Here is a 10,644-nt window from a genome sequence, read left to right on the forward strand (position 1 = left end):
CTGCTTTCAATTTTGGGGGCTATCTACCCAGAAGTGGAGTCGCAGTTTTAGACCCCTTTCCCGTCAAGATGATCCACAGCTGTTGGCATATGGCCACCTGTTCAGGAGGGATGCTGCCGTCTGTTTGCATGGCCCTCCCTCCTCTGGACTGTCCAGTCGACAGGAAGCCTTTGCTCAACATTCCCACACCCAGATGTGTGGAGGGCACGCCGTCTGACCTCCAGAAGGGTTTATTAAGGAACAAATCTGTCCAGGGCTGTTGCTGTGAAGAGGGTGAAGGGTGGGTTGGACTGAGCCCTACCTGGACCCTCTTGCATGTGTCTTTACATATTGGGCTTCTCTGATTTTTTTTTTTGAAAAGAGAGCACTGCCCCTAAAATAAAAATGGATAAAATTCAACTTCCTGTGGGAGAATTGGAGGGCCACCAAGGGTAATGACCTGTCACACATCCAGATGCAGTGTGTGGCTCTGCCAGGCTCCGAACCCAGGCTTCCCCATTCTCTGTGAAGCTCTGCCACCATAGCCTTTGTCTCTGTCCCTTACCCAATAATCATAGACCCTGCAGACCCTGAAGACGCGGCTCCCTCTGAGACCAGTGGGAGCTCTGTCTCCTTGACTTGAAGGTGCCTCCCACTTTGCTGTGGCTCTGAAGGGACAACGTGAATGGTGCCCCCATGATGTCCATCATGATTTACTCTGACCTTAAAGGTCAGAGCAGTGCTAAGGACAGGAGAGAAGGCAGCACCCTCCCAGACCCAGCCTGGGCCCGGGCCTAGGACCCTGCCGGGTTGGGCAGCCACACATGCAACCAGCAGGAAGGGCTGCCCCAGGCAGAGGTTGTGTATTCCTTTCCCCCGAGCTTTAATGGAGGCAGGTGTCTCAGCACTGAGGCTCCTCAGGGCAACCCTGGCCGAGGCAGCCCAGATGATGCCCAGATGGCTCAGCCAGGGCAAACTGATGAGCTCTTCACAATCTGAGGCTCTTTCTCTCTGAGGAGATGGTCAGCTTCCTGTAGACTGTGTGTGGCAGAGACAGAGGGAGGCATGAGGTATGAGGGGCGGGGGTTGTGTATAAGAAACCTAGGTGTGAAGTGGGAATGTGTGGAGTGTGTATGTGTGTGAGAGAGAGAGAAAGAGAGAGAATGTGTGTGTGTGTTAGAGCAGAGGCAGCAAGAGAGAAGAATGTGATGCACAGTAACAGAACTTCCTCAGAGATTTGGAATTAAATGATCAGAAAAGCACTTGGGACAGTACCTAGCACCCAGTAAGGGCCACGTGGATGATTTTTATTATTATGAGGGCAGAAAGACAGAGAACAAGGTAGATTCAGAGAGAGAGAGAGAGAAAAGAGAGAGAGAGAGAGGAGAGAGAGAGAGGTAGAAGTAGAGAGAGGGAGCAAAGGGAGCAGGGCAGAAACCTCAGAAATTTAACCAGAAGGTAGAATCTTGGCAGAAGCTCCTTGTCTGCTTATTATCCCATAAAGCTGACTGTGCCCACCTTCCTCCATGTATTTTTAAATTTAACTAACATGGCCTTTATTGTGTAAAGGAAAATAATTTTCTGGATTCCCTGAGGTATTTTAGCACAGTGCATAGAAAGCCTGCCTGGCAGTAGCCATTGAGCCCAGAGACAAGGATGACGTGGTTTCTGGTGGCCACTCCTCTCTCCCTACGCCCTCCGTGCCCCCCAGGTCATTTGGGTTTCATTCCACCTTTGGCAGGAGGGGAACTGCTTCCCAGATGTGTAGGGTTTCAGGTAAATCCCACACAGCCTATGGCACCCTGGATGGGGACAAGTTCCGGGACCCCGCAGACCCTGAAGAGGCAGCTCCCTCTGAGACCAGTGGGAGCTCTGTCTCCTTGACTTGAAGGTGCCTCCCATTTTGCTATGGCTCTGAAGGGACAATGTGAATGGTGCCCCCACGATGTCCATCATGATTTACAATCCAGACCCTCAAAGGGGGACTTTTCGGTTCTTAACAAGCGCTGTCTTGTTTGTCAATGAAATTGACAAGAGGCCTTCAGAAGGGCTCCTTCCCAGTGGACCTGCGGGCTTGGGCACACTGCTTTCCTCAGACCTGTCCTCAGGCCTCCTGCCACAATGGCCATACTAACTGTACTTTTCGGCCTCTGCACCAAGAGAAAAGCAAATAGCCAGACCAAACAGCCGTTCGCATTTGCTCCATACTCTCTCAGGCTGAGATCACTGAAGGATCACTGAGAAGCATTTTCAGGGAGAGGGAAATGAGCTCAGCTTCACTGGAGAGAGAACTCGGAGCCAGCTCCACCTGGGGAAGGAAGACAGTGTACAGCCCAGCAAGGGACTGAGGCACGGGCAATGGGGACCAACCAACGGGCACAGCCAGTGAGGTTTGAAGAGGAAACATTATGAGCACCCCAAGCTCGGGCAGAAAATAAGCTGTCTTGTTAGATACAGAGCAGGAATTGCTAATACTTAAGTGGGAGAAAGACAGAGACAGGCCAACAGAGAGACAAAAGCAGAAAGAGGCACCCGAAGACCCCCCCAACCCGCTGCCCAAGGATATGTTGTCAGGAGTGGCTTCCTATGGAAAAGCACAAGTCCTCACCGTGACGACTCAGACTATTTTAAGGACTGGTCCTCGGGGTCTGCGCTGGCCTCCTGCCCTGCATGGCCACTGGGTGAGGCTGCTTTCCTCCCGCCCTGGTTGCAACCCTACGCAGATCCCAAACTGGGTTATTACATCAGCGACTTTTTCTCTCCTCAGTCCCCGGGGAGTCGGGCCAGGTTGGAAAACAGCAGGAACCTTGTCCAACACAAATAAATGATGATGGCAGGTAGCAGCCCTGATATGAGAAAAATGGGGGAGAAACAGCTTATGGGTTTCACTCAGGTTGAAAAGGATGGAAGCCAAGCCTGGCCCCTTTCAGGGTTACAGGCCAATCCAGGGAGACGTAGCCAGAGAGATGGATGGATGGCCCTTGAAATACAGGTTTGGTGACTTCTGACAGTAAATGGCCTTAATTCACAGGGGAGCACTTCTCTTCCTTTGCCATCCTTTGCCTATTTTCAGCATTTGTTGTAAAATAGAAACACCCAGGCAGGATCTATCCCTGTGCTGCATAGTCAGAGAACAAACGAAATGTTTTCCTGCTGTGTAAAACAGCCCACGTTATCCCATTTACAGAGCATGGAACAATGCCATTGACCTCTCCTCTCCCTTTTATTTTCCCCCAAAACCTTCCTGAAGAGAGAGCAAATGCCAGGTTTGTGGCTGTATGTCTAATTAATACATAGATACCTTTTATGACACTGTCATATTGAAAATCGTGTGTCTGGAAGCCACCTTGACTTCCTCAGGAAGAAAATGAGATTGTGCATCAAACACCCATGTGAAACGGAGGGGCCCCGAGGATGCCGGGTGCTGCTCCGTGTGCTGGGGAGCGTTTTGGAGCCTGAGCCTAGGACGGGGCCCACAGCACCCCAGCCCACCCTGCTCTCTGCTCTTTCTGAGCTCCAGACACACCTGGTCCACAGAATTGAGGGCCCTTTACTATGTGTGAGTCCTGCTTACTGACCATCTTATCAACACCCTGTCACCAGAAGTGTACCTTTTTCCTCCCCTCCATTTTCTTCTCTTTTCCTTTCCCTCCCTCCCTCCTTTGCTTCCTTCCTTCCTTCTCTCTCCCTGCCTCATCTCCTACCCTGACCCTCACCCCCACCCTCACCCCCAGCCCCACCCCCACTCCCAGTTCTCCATGTGCTTTGAATCTCCAATGCTAATTGACTGCATGTCCTGTCTCCATTCCCTTTAGGGGTAACATAGGAGGTTTGAAGATAACATAATTAGAATGAAACCAGCAATCAGTCAGCCTTTTAACAGATACCGATGGTGTTCCATAGCACAGCTTAATTTTGAACCTTGCCTAAACTCTACCTCCAGGAAATACTATAAATAACAAAAAAACCAAAACCAAAACCAAAAAATCCCCTGACAACAGCATGCATGGGAACTTTGAATGCTTTCCCTATCAGCTGGATGGGCTGTGTCAACCCACCTCACTTTCCGGTCTGCTCAGTCTTTCTGCTGAGAGCATGGTGTTCTAAGATAGGGCCCTGGTAGAGGTAGGATTTTGAATATGAAACATTTTCTTTTTTGGTGCAGTCCCCACCTGTCCTGAGTAGCAATTATTATTATTATATTTTTATATGATTGCCAACAATGATTATATATATAATTGTATACAGATACATAATTATATATATATAATTTATGTAGCATTTTACAGTATTTTCAAAGCAATGCCACATATATCATATCATTTACTTCCCAAAATAGCCCTGTGATGTGGGAAGACAGGATTATCTTCAAATATCCAGGTGAGGAAATCAAGGTCCACAGGAAAAGAGGGGAGCAGAAGCCAGGGCAAGAACCCAGTGGCTTGGCATCTGGTCCAGGCCTGTTTCTATGGTTCTCTTTGCCTTCCGGAACTCCAGTCTCGCCAAAACTCTGTATTCACCAAAGGCTATTGTTTGTTGACTCATTCATGCATTCATTTCAGGAATATTTTTGAGCTCCAGGCACTGTTCTCCCTCTCAGATGTATAGCAGCAAGAATAAAATGCGAGCCAGCCCTTCCCGTGGTAGGTTCAGCCCTTGCTAGAGACGGTGCAGCAGCTAAGAGCATGGATGTTGGGGCCAGTCTGCTGGGGTTTAAATTCTGCTCCCCTGTCTACCAATGGCGTGGCCATCGGGGAGGTTTTTGAACTTCCATGTTTCAGTTTCCTCACTGGTAGGACAAGAATAATTACAGTTCCCGCCTGAGGGGCATTTTGTGAAGATTAAACTGGTCGATACTCATAGGTACCCGAATAGTGTTTGGCACACAGTAAGCCTTTGGCAAGTGAGTGTAATCTACCTCTTGTGGAGACTAGAACAACAACGGTGTGCTGTTATAAAATGCTTAAGAATACTTTGCAGCAACTTTTGGTGATGACTCTGCTTATTTCGTTCTGGTGTCTCCTTCTTAGCAGTAACTACTTCTCTCACCTGTATCCTACATCCATCGTGCTCCCGTCAGGAAAACATGAATAAAAATCTCATGGCCAATTAAAATATTCATTTGGGCTTCTCTTCTAGAGCTCTACATACCTGTGCTCAGATCTCATTGTGTCCCTAATGTAAAATTTAAAGTTTGTATCTGTCAAAGGAAGATAAAACAGAAGTCTTTGTGTATAGACTTGTGTATTGGGGACTTTCAAGATGTTAGCAATATAGTCTGTGCCTCTGTTTTGATAAATGACATTTTGAACATTCAAGTTCAAAGCTCTCTAGTAGAGAACTTGATGCCCCTGCTCTTTCCCCACCACCATTAAACTTCGCTTTGTCTTTCAGGTCTCCCACCCTGATCCCTACTCATATACCAAGGCACTTGATATCCTTTGTATTCATCCCAAAAGATTTCCTCACAGCTCTGCCAAGGCAGAGCAATGACCTATATCACCTTTATTACTTAAATTCTAAATTTCTTCTTAGGAGAGTGTGCCTTCTGCCATGAACCAGGGGTTAGTCCAGTGTTTTTAGAGATGAGGGCTTGTGCATAAATCCATGACTTGGTTGCCATATGTCATTTGCCCAGGACAGTCACAGGTATGTGTAGTATCCTGGTATAATTATTAATAGAATCATTAATAGTACTTATTTGCATGTGTAGAAGTATCCTGGCTTGTAAGACAAATCACATGGTCACCTACTATGACCCACAGCAAACTTTCTCTGAGACAATGCCTGTGAGCTTGGCACAGGTGGGCTTTAAAGATCTAAGGAGCACAATGAGATTAAGACCCTAAGAAAAGGTAACAGCTAGAATATTGACCACAACATTGAACGTTACAATGGCACACAACATGCTAAACATAGTATTGTGGCAGAAGCAGAGTTCATGAAACACCTATGTGCACCATGACATTGCCCAGTTTCCCTTGCAAATAAATTGGGGACATGTGACTAATTTTGGCTGATACAGTGGGCGGAAGTGAGGTGTCACTTCTAGGCCAAGGCAGTGGAGAGCAGCTGTCCCTCTGCATCTCTCACTCTCTGCTCTTTGGTGACTTTGTGCTGTGATGGCAGGATAACCTGGATACTGAGACACCCCCAGAGGGAAGCCCTTGCCAACCTGCCTCTGATTCATGTGAGAGAAGGAAATGTCTGTGTGCCAAGTGGCTGAGCTTTTTGGTTGTTATTACCACAGCACAGCAGTATCCTGACTCACAGTGAAATGAGAACTATTACAGCCCTATCTGTAAAAAGGATTATACAAAATGGCCTACATGGTGTCTTTTAGGTTCTAAGAATACAAGGGAGTTTCTTGGCTTACTCTGATTCTGCTGTTTAAAATCCCATCTACCCTCCCAGTTACCCTCACACTATCTTGCTTTTTTTTCATAGTGTTTATTGACATATTTATGTGTTGCGTATCCCCCACAAGAATGTAAGTTCCATGAAGGCAGGGACTTGTGCCTTAAAACAGGACCTGGCGCATAATAGGCACTTAATGTATCGTTTTGAAAAGTGAATTGTGGGCTGAAAATTCTGTATATAACTATCTTCCCTGAGACCCAAGAAGGTAGTAAAAGAAAGGTCCTCCTGCCTTTACTAAGTACTTAAAATTAAGCAATGAAGGGGTGGAGACAGAGGTCAAAGATGTAGACTCTCTTCAAGGGGTTTTCAATCTGTTTGGTAGACAAAATCTAGAGGCATGAAACAAGCAGGGAGCAAAACTCTAGCTACAAAATATTTAACGAAGTACTAAGTGTATATTTAGCTGTGTGAAGGATGAAGGGGAGAGGCCTATACAGACAGTTAACCGTGGACAACTCTCTGGAGCAGACAGGTTTGGCACAAAACCTGGAGCAGTGGTTCTCAAACTTGTGTTTGTGTGGGAATCACCTGGAAAGCTCTCAAAGCCCTGCTGCTGGGCCCCACCCCTAGAGTTTCTGATTCAGTGGGTCTGGATTAAGGCCTGAGGATTTCCATTTCTAACAACTGCCAAGGTGATGCTGATGAGGCTCAAAGAAAGGGGAACCACAATTTGAGAACTGTGCTCCAGAACAGGGGCTGGTAAACCATGGTCCTACAAGACCCACTTGCTTTTTTAAATAAAGTTTTCTTGTAACATAGCACATCCATTCCTTTATGTATTATCGATGGCTGCTTTCAAGCTATTAACACTGTTGGTGAGTAGTCTGGAGATCATCTGGACCACAAAGCCTAAAATACTTATTACCTGATTCTCTGCTGAAGAAGTTTGCTTCTGACTCCTGGGAGGAAGTCAGACCTATGGCTGGCAGATGAAGCCACAGGACTTGAGAATGTCTGAAGAGGGGGTCCTGTGGCTGAGAGCTATCACAATTTGCAGCTGATGCCTGATGATGACTTGTGAACAGTAAAGGACGTCATCCAAATGATATTTTGCCTCCCAGGCTCTGGGGACCAAGTGTGGAATAACTAGAAGAATAATTCATTCAAATATTCTTGTATCTGGCTAAGATAAGAAATATTTTATAGCGAAGTGCATGTCTCCTTCCCTTCTGAACCAGCGAACACATCCACCTGTGCGCTGGCCTTCCCAGAAACAGTGTTTGATCTGTCAGTGTGCCTTGGAGAGCAGGGACCTGGAAAAAACCCTTAGCCTTCCCACCACGCACATGCCTTCCCTCCCACAGAGCTCTGAGAGTTAAGTATTAAGTGCTCTGTGCCCCAGCCTGTGGTCTACTTGGGACAACAAATACATACAAGACCTGGAATAAAATAAGACATAGTGTCGCATTGTTACTGAGCTCTGTGGAGCACCCCAAATGCTTACAATTTCAGAGGGAGACGTTCTTGTGGATCAGAGTTGACGCAGTGTTCTGTTTGGGGGTATTATCTCTGGGTTCCTGGTTTGATTTAATTAAAACGTCTGTTAATGAATTGGTTCTCAAATGCTAATTGGTGGACAGGTAGCATCAGAATCATCTGGATGAATTTTTTTTTTAAATACATATGCTCATTTTTCACAGAGAGTTTGATTTTCAGCAGATTCCTGCTTTTAACCATCCTCCCTGTCCCCACCCCAAGCATTTGTGACGCACAGCACATTAATGACGATGAAATGAAATCTGGTGTTTATTTCATGTTGTTTCAAACATTTAAGGTGGTGCTAGCGGTTTCTCTGAAAGATCTGCCAATGTCCCTTAATTCCCAAAAGAAGTTACTTATGTACCACTGGAGGTACTGATTGGCTGTGACTGAGATGTGGCGTCAGATTCTCAACAGGATTCAAAGTGGAACTCACACTTTCTTACCTTACGAGTACTGCTCATCTGTCTCTTACTAAGGGCTTGGTTTTCCTCTGAAGAGCAGTATTTTTCTATAACACTATGGGTTAGAACCTATTCATGAGTTATTTAATCATTTGAGGAGGGTGCAACCAGCGTTAAAAAAATAAGACTAGGAAAAAAAATCAGAGTGCATGACATGTGCTAAGGATAAGTGTTGTTCTGTAAAACTTGTTTTGGTGGGTGTGCTGTGCATTGGGTTGCTGTGTAAATCTTCCCATGTGTCATGCCAAAAGATATTTGTAAGTCTTCACGGTACAACATAAACCAACCATGCCCTAATTTACTTAGGGCAGTTCCTGTCTCTGCTTGCAGAAGACTGATAGAAGAAGTCACCAGGGAGGGCAGACTGTCACATGCTGGTATTTCAGGGAGGCCACCTAGAAACTATAGAAAACCAATCTGTGGATGATCACATAGCCTGGGGATATAAATCAATCACTCAGCCTACCACTCGTGTCACCTGGGGCTAGCTGAAGTTATCTGGCCAAATTTCAGTTTCCCTTTCCTTGAAGTGAGGTAATAATTATCCTACTATTAAAGCTTGGGAAAGACCATATTAGGGGGAGCAGAGAAGATTCTACCCAGTAAAGGAAAAACCACAAAGCTGTGCCCAGTAGTGGCCTTTCCTGAGGGTGTGGTAGGTGTCTTTATATTGACATTAGGGGGAAGAAGAGGAAGGCCTGCATGCAGATCAAGTCTAGACAACATGGAAGTCAAAGAGGACATATACGGAAGCACAGACCAGGTAACCTCTGTCAAGGGGCCGTTCTTCTTCCGACCTCTTGGCAGGCAGCGGTGGGGTCTGATCGTTCGGAGTACACTGGTCTTCCTCAGTGGCCTAGAACAGGAAAGCCAGACAGGGCCAACATAATGAGGGGACCAGATCATACAGCATGAATTGTGTGTACTCCTCCAGTGGTGGAAAATGTTTTTTGCTGCCTTGGGTGGGGCAGAGGGGGTGGGAGCAGTGGGGAGCACAGTGGTGGTGGTGGTGTCCCTGGGGCTGCTGATTTTGGACTAGCCCTGGCACTCCCTCTTCTCAATGGGAAAGAAAAAGGCAGGAGGAGAACTTGGAAGGCGGAAGAAAACCCTAAAGAATATCACTAAAGGGTCTGGGGTGAAAGGCTGTGGTAGGCCAAAAATAAATAAATTAAAAATAAAAGTAAAATAAAAATCGCCCTCTATTTTGAAGGGTGCTCCTTTCAACAGAGCCTCTTGAGTTGTTGAGAGAGGTCCTAGCCACTTCCACCACTTACATTTGTAAAGCTCTCAGAGTATTACAGGATGAAAAATGCTAAGAATGCAAAGATGGAATTGGAAAATCCAACAAAGACCTATTTAAATGTGCAAGGTGAACGTCTTTAATCCTATCAGAGGTCTCTGCAGCTGTCTCTGGCTTCCTTAGGTGACATCGAAGTCTCACTGAAAATCTTGCTCTTGTCCCTGCAAGAATGTATTTTGCTTAAGAACAAGGTTTGGTTGCCTTTATTGCTTGGAAATGGGACAAAAGCTCTAGTTGAAATTTCTTCAAGATTGTGGTCCTCAAGCGTTAGGGTACAGAAACCTTACCCAGGCTTGTAGTGAACATTTATTCTTAGCCCCATCTGCAGAGATTTGGAGTTAGCAGGCTTGAGGTGGAACCCAAGAACCAGCAGTTTGAGATGCTTCTCCCCTACTCCCAACGTGCCAAGATGCCGAAGCAGGCAGACCACACTTGGAGAGGCTGTGGGGAGGGCTGGCCAGCCGGAGGCGGTCTCACCCACCAGCCCTGGGCCTCACCCACTGTCCTCCCAGTGGTCCAATCAGAGTGAAGCACACTCCTGCCTGCCCTGTGCTCTGCATCAGGGCAGGGCTGGGCCTGAGGTTGGACAGTTTTTACAAAGAGGTCTCAGACATCTGCTTCCTGGCAAACTCTGAGGCAGACCACAGGGAGAGTGGCAAATTGGGACCATAACACACGTTGTAGGTGCCTTTTATGGACTAAAAAAAAAATAACAGCAATAAGAAAAAAACAGGGAGAGAGAGAGAGGGAGCAAGGTTGGGGGGGTGGGGAGAGTTGTTAAATGTGTGGAAAACACAAGGAACACAAGGCCATTAGAGCCATCCCAGGCTTCCTTTCAGGCCAAGACCTTGAGGTTCATTCAGTACCCTGCTGGGTTAATCCAGCTCTGGCTCCAGTCCACAAATTCCCTGACCCTTTCACAAATGAATCATCAAGTTCCCCAACTTCTGCCCCTAACCCTCCTGGAGCTATTCTGACATCTTCTTTACTTCTCACTGTAAT

General features: G+C 46.6%; 1 protein-coding gene across 1 annotated transcript in view; it reads left to right on the forward strand.

Annotated features, from left to right (window-relative positions):
• Positions 1-10,644, forward strand: part of TSC22D1 (TSC22 domain family member 1) — a 185,690-nt gene that overhangs the window by 166,678 nt on the left and 8,368 nt on the right. The gene's annotated exons all lie outside the window — the stretch shown is intronic.

The sequence above is a fragment of the Pteronotus mesoamericanus genome, unplaced genomic scaffold (assembly GCF_021234165.1).
Source record: "Pteronotus mesoamericanus isolate MK-2021 breed Mesoamerican mustached bat unplaced genomic scaffold, CSHL_Meso_final contig_94, whole genome shotgun sequence".
Taxonomy (NCBI): Eukaryota; Metazoa; Chordata; class Mammalia; order Chiroptera; family Mormoopidae; genus Pteronotus; species Pteronotus mesoamericanus.